The sequence below is a fragment of the Mustela lutreola genome, chromosome 10 (assembly GCF_030435805.1).
Source record: "Mustela lutreola isolate mMusLut2 chromosome 10, mMusLut2.pri, whole genome shotgun sequence".
In the NCBI taxonomy this organism is placed as follows: Eukaryota; Metazoa; Chordata; class Mammalia; order Carnivora; family Mustelidae; genus Mustela; species Mustela lutreola.
The window spans coordinates 110,560,617-110,567,157 of record NC_081299.1 but is presented as its reverse complement, the minus strand read 5'-3'; the positions used below and the strand labels follow the sequence as shown (position 1 = coordinate 110,567,157).

At 48.0% G+C, this 6,541-nt stretch overlaps 1 non-coding gene across 1 annotated transcript; it reads right to left on the bottom strand.

The window, feature by feature from the left end:
- Positions 1-921: 921 nt before the first annotated feature.
- LOC131810725 (U1 spliceosomal RNA) lies at positions 922-1,084 on the bottom strand. The gene has a single exon (XR_009345704.1). It is a non-coding gene; the product is annotated as a U1 spliceosomal RNA (small nuclear RNA).
- Between the last annotated feature and the right edge of the window lie 5,457 nt (positions 1,085-6,541).

Sequence of the window (6,541 nt, the reverse complement as noted above, 5' to 3'; positions counted from 1 at the left end):
CTGGAAGTTCAAGATGATAAAACCTCTTGGTTGGTTTTTTTTTTTTTTTCAGGATTTTATTTATTTATTTGACAGAGACAGAGAGAAAGAACACAAGGAGGGAGAACAGCAGAAGGAGTGGGAGAAGCAGGTTCCCCACCGAGCGGGGCTCCCAACGTGGGGCTCCATCCAAGGACCTGAGCTGAGGGCAGAGGCTTAACCCACTGAGCCACAGAGGCTCCCCAACAGCTCTTATTAAATCCCAAACCCCATCTATGATAATTCAGTTCTTTTGTACAATTTACCATAGTTAGGAAAACAGTAGGGATAAGAACAGAGGAATTACAGGGAGCAATCTTACCTTGAAAAAATATGTTCATTTTCAGGAAATGTGCCACACCACACACGTGTGAAAATGGTTCCTGCCACCATGGCAGAGCTAGGCTGATGGCAATTCCCTGAAGCCAAATCATCAGGAACACACCTCCCAGGAAACAAACTGGGGATTTTATTCCTTGCAACCAGAAAGTACACACCCCATGGTCTCAGGAAGAGGGTGTTAGCAAAAACCTATTGTAGTTGGGAAATGCCCTTCACAGTGTCCTTCATGATACAAGTGCGAGGGAACATCACCTAAAGGTGAGGAACACACTTTTATTGTGGTTCTTGATTTCTTTGTTTGTTTATCAACATGACCAAATTTTATTTGGAATGAGAATTAAAAGGACATTTGACAGTTGAGGAATGTATATATATTCTGATCCAGTTGTACAAGTAATCTAGGTTAAATTACCAAGGAAATTTTACATTATTTCATCAAGCAGCAATATAATTAAAAGGGCTAAAAACCATGCATTCCTTAAGTAACTGGGAGGACCAAAATGCATCTTACCAGAGAAAAACATGTGAGAATACAAAGAAAAGAGAATTCTGTCATTTACCAGGGAAAGAGCACGAAGACAGTCCTCCCCATCACAAGTCAGGCAGTTGAGTTTACCACATTTGGGGATATCACAAGAGTCAGCAGGACCGTCGTGCAATGGTCAAACCTCATCCTGGGAAAACCACCTACTTGATAGTGGCATTTTCCCTGCTAAGTAAATATGACTCCCTCCTCTTCTGCTCCAGTCCAGCCTCACCGGCTGTCCACCCCACATACATGTTCACTCGCCACCCTGACCCCCAAAATCCTTGGCACCCTGTCCTGTCCTAAGCATACTCACCTTCCACAGGAGTCTTTCTTATACAATGGAAGAAAAAGCACTGCTACATCCTCTGTCCCAGGAATTCTCTGGCCCAGAACTGCCCCGCAAGGGCACCTGTTTGACATTAGACACGTTGCGCCCATGACATCAGGGGCAAACACACACATGCACGCATGCACACAGAGCACTCATCACAGGGAAGGCTGTCCCAGCTTGAGAGGAACGTGAGGGAGGACTTTCCAGCAGACAGAGAAGCACAGATCCATCTCTCTCTCTCTCTCTCTCTCTCTCTCTCTCTCTGTCTCTCTCTCTCTCTCTGCCCCCTTCCTTAGAACCTGTTTTGAGGAGACAGAGTACATTGGCTGCACTTGTGGAACTCAGCCTCCTAGCCAGTGCCCCACGCACCCCCCCCAGGCCTGGACACCCCGGGGGAGGGGGCGGGAAACCCAAAATCAGAAACTTCTGGGCCATGCCTTGGGCTGACACCTGCCAGCAACATCCCAGGCCCTGAGAACACCACCAGGACCAGCTTCTTCACCAGGTGGGCTCCTAGGGCAGAGCTGCGGTGCCCTCTGGTGGCCGCCCGAAAGAGAGCGCCCAAGGATTCTGCCTCTGAGGGCAGGGCCAAAGGAAACCATCCCTTCTGCTCCCTTAGACTGGGCTCTGGGTTCACAGTAGGGGGTTAGCAGGGTTCCACATGCCCTGCTCTGCCGCTGCCTTCCCTCCCTCCAGCGTTTCCCCTCGGATGAAATTTCTGCATCAAAGTCAGCCTGTGGACCGAAAAAAGTCAGATCTAGGAAGCAAAGCAAAACAAATACTCCCAGGAGACAAGTACTTGGCAATTCTATGGTCATGGAAGGAGCCGCCAGGATCCTAATTTGCCATAGTCTTGATTGTGCCTTGAGAGAATGCTTTTCTTTTATGGGACTGTTGTAATTCGAAAAGAAAGGGGGTGGAGGGGCATCCAACTTTAGTTGTCACATAAATTCATAGTGAGGTGGGGGCAGTAGGGACCCATGTTAATGCCAGGAACCTGTATGCATGTTCTATCACAGAGCAAGTGGGACACTGCAGAGGTGCTTATGTTAAGGACCTTGAAATGGTGAGATGATCCTGGATTCTCCAGGCAACCTCTGGAAAGACAAGGGGGTCTTAAAACTGGAAGAGGCAGAGAAGGAGGTCAGAAGGATGCTGTGTGAGGACGACTATCCCTGCTGGGGCTGGGGCTTAGCATAGAGGAGGGGCCTCTAAAAGCTGGAACAGGCAAATAGAACCACTGCTTCACCTAAAAAAAAATAGAAACTGTCAGATATTTTACCAGCAAAAATGGGATTTTTCAGGATAAAAGGGAAAGGTGATCTGGGAAAAATCAGCATTGGCAAATCCATAGGTGAGTCCAGAGAACAAATGGGAGGGACAGTTTTGAAAGAGGTCAGTTGGGAAGATTGTTCTAAAAGTCCATCGGGGTGAACTGTGAGTTGGAAGAGCACTGGTGTCTCCCTGGGAGAACAAAGCTAGCATTCCTGACTCTGGCCTGGTTAGTAGAGGCCTATGCCTGTGCAATGTCAAGTCCCTGTAAGGTCAGATCAGTCCCTCCCCTGGGGCTGTAGTGCCCTAGGAGGTAAGGAAGGCAGAGGAGCTCCCTTGCTAAAACCTCCAAACTGCATTTTAGTGCAGTTTCCCTTGACTAATTTCCACCCTCTCCTAGAGCCTTCAGAAGAGAAGGTGTCCTGTGGACATCTGGATTTTAGTCCACTGAGATCCTTGTTGGGACCTTGCACCCTCAGAACTGTAAGGTAAAAATGTGTGTGTGAGTGGAGCCCTTTCTGGGGTCTCTTGGGACCAGTAGGGGAGTGCCTGGATGGGAGCAAGGAATCCCTGACCCTCCTTTAGCACCAGCTTTGCAGTCCAGGGCTTTGACACAACTCGTGGCTCTCTTTATTTCCCTAGGGATCAGAAGTCAGACCTGGGCTCAGTGTTACCCATGAGACACCCTAGAAAGGCTGGGAGAGAGCCCACACTTACCATGAGGCCACGTTGTGGTCAGTCTCATTCTTCCTGGGGAGGATGCTGGAGAGAAGAGAAATGAGCAGAGCAGGCTCAGGGGCTTTCAAGAGCCATGCCCACTGACAGAAGAGATCTCTTATCACAGACCTCAGGGCAGCATCCTCTCAGCCCCCACGCAAGGGGTGGGTGTCTCCTGCACTCTCCCCCAGTGTTGACGAAAAACTGTCTTAGAAAAGCTAATGAGATGGCAGCAGTGGAGCAGCGGAAGAAGCTCACCTTCCCCAGGTTCTGCTCAGCCCTCAGGTCCACCTCCACAAGCTCTGGGACTGGGCCTCAGAGCAGGAGCTGCCACTGAACAGCACCCCCAGCAGCATAGGCTGACCCCACTTGGTGGAGGAGGAGGCACACAGTACTGAAGCCCCTGGGCAAGGCCAGGAAGGAAGCTTCCCCATGGACAAGCCCCAGGCGGTTAAGGCACTCCTGCTGGACCCCATCCTCTTGCTAGAGATGGTGGGCAACAGGGAGACTGCGCACAATGGCTAGACGTTCAATCAGGTGGAAACCAAGCCACTACCCTGGCGAGGTCTCCATCACCTCCAACCTGGAAAGCAGGACAGCCCTGCATGGGCGTCCTGGGACCACTCAGTCCTCCTGCTTCATCCTTCTCAAGTAGCCTTTTGGGCCCATAAGGGCACAGGCTTCTCTCAAAAAGAAAAAAAAAATACACAACAAAAGCTGCCCTTTGTTCTGGCTCAGTGGTTTTTAAATACAAACTTGTAAGGGTTTTCTTACTTCAAGGTTGGGCCCTGGCTCTGGCTCTGCATTCTGTACAAGTCTATATTCAGACTGTCCAAGTCTGTACAGACTGGATTTACTCTCCTACCTGAAAAAAACAAAGCAACTGCAAAGACACACAAGATGCATAAAATGCAGATTTCCAAGTTTCTGGGCATCAGGGAAAGAAGAGAACCTTCCTAGACAGGAAAGCACACAGGTGAGCGGAGCCCTATATCTGCTCCAAGGAACTGGCTCGAGAGAGTTTCCAAGCGAGGCCACGGGGCAGGAGAACCTGAGCAGGAGCCCCATGGACATCCTGGAGCTGAGGACACTGAGTTGTGAGACCCCAGGACGCTGTCCCAGGAGGACAGTGTTGCAGAAAGTCACTTAGCCAGAGCTCTGCAGGAGATCTGGGGTGAGGTGCAGTGCGGTCCTACTCAGGACCATGGTCATCAATTGTCCTACTCCATGGATGGCAAGGTCTGCAACTCGGGGGCAATCATTTGAAAGCGGTAGAGAGAACAGCGCCTGGAGCTCTCGCAGGAAAAATGACCATAATCAGGAGACAGATCAGTCACCTGAACTGAACCCACAGATGATGCAGATGGGACAACTACCAGAAAATGACATAAGAACTTTTTTTGGGACGCCTGGGTGGCTCAGTTGGTTGGGCAGCTGCCTTCGGCTCAGGTCATGATCCCAGCATCCTGGGATCGAGTCCCACATCGGGCTCCTTGCTCGGCAGGGAGTCTGCTTCTCCCTCTGCCTCTGCCTGCCATTCTGTCTGCCTGTGTTCACGCTCTCTCTCTGACAAATAAATTTAAAAAATAAATAAATAAATAAAAAGCCTTTAAAAAAAAAAAAAGAAAGAAAATGACATAAGAACTTTTAGTGTGTTTACAATCAATTGAAAATGCGAAATAAATAAATAAATAATATAAACAAGACCCCATCTAAGAGATGAAAGTGACAATGTCTGAAAGGAATGTATGGCAAGAGATTGACAGCAATGAGAAAATGTAGAATAGAAATTCTGATAGAATCGTGTTGACTCTATAGATCCCTTTGAGTAGTATGGCCTTAGGAACTACAGTAAATCGGCCATACATGAGCACAGTTTCTTGCTCATTAGGTCTGTAATCTCCTACAGCAATGTTTTTTACTATTCAGTAAGCAGGTCTTACTTCTCCTTGAAGGAACTGATGCCTACATATTCTACTGTTTTGGGTGCCACTGTCAATGGAATTGCTTTTCTTAATCTCCTTCTCTGATCTATCATTGCTAGTGCATGGAAGCACACCTGATGTGTGTATACATGGTCCCTGCAACCTTACAGAATGAGTTTATGGACGCTAATATTCTTGTGTGTGGATGACTTGAGATTTTTCTATGTTTAGGAGCATGTGCTCTGTAAATAGAGTTGCAGGTTGACCCTTGAAGAATGCAGGGTTAAGGGTGCTGACTCTCAAAGTCAAAAATCTGTGTATAATGTTTGACTGCCCAAGACTGAACTAGTAATAGTAGCTGTGGACTGGAAGCCTTAGTGAAAACATAGTCAACTGATGCCTCTTTTGCAAGTTATTTGTATTCTACACTGTATACATATAATAAAGTAAGCTAGAGAAACAAATGGTATTAGGATAATCATAAGGATGAGAACATATAGTTAGAGTAGTATGCTTTGTTTATAAAAAGGGAATCCGGAAGTGTACACGTACTGTTCTAAAATATGTTGTACAAGGTCATCTATAGTTTTATTTCTTCCTTCCCACATGCTATTTACACGCTTGAGATTTGAAAGATATTCTTGCCCAGGATAGAATTTTATCTTTCTGCGTGTGGACACCCCTGGATTTTGCCCTCAGTGAGGAGGAGCGACAGATGGGATTTCACCTCAGCCCCAGAGCCTTGGATCAACACCTACAAGGATAATAAGACTACAGGAGTCCTTGTTCTTTGGACAGACGCTCCAAATTGAAGGACGGTGTCCACGGAGGCCATTGCAAGTAGGTCTCAGGGCTCTGGAGCTGCCCCCAGCAGGATGCCAGAGCAATCTCACTCTCTCACCTTCCCATCTTCCCTCTCTCTTTCCCCCTGCACTCCATGTTGCCGCCCCCTCCGCCCCCACCATCCTCCTGCTCCATTACAGCATTCCATAGGCATGCTTCTCCCTGCCACCAGCATCCCCGGCTGAGACCTTGGAGCTCTTCTGGGTGGGGAGTTCAGTGTTGTTCCAAGTGTTGTCCTCTAGATATTTCTCCCACCCTTGCTCAAATTTAAGTCAGCTGCATATCACAGACTTGTAAACATTTTTGCCAATAAGAAAATATTGGAGGTTGTGTGTGCATCTCTCTGTGTGTGTTGCCTTGGAAATCGTAAGGTGCTGCATCAGGAATCTGGAGTGCCTCCCCTCAGGATAGGATAGGGTCCTTGCAGGTCAAGAGCCATTCTGAGCCCTGAGAGAATTCTAAATGTTGGCTGACACTTCCCAAGATCAACCCAGAGACCCTATACTTTTAGTACTTGTTGGGTTTCCCGTGTGTTCTCAGAAGTCCACTGGCTGACAAAAGTTG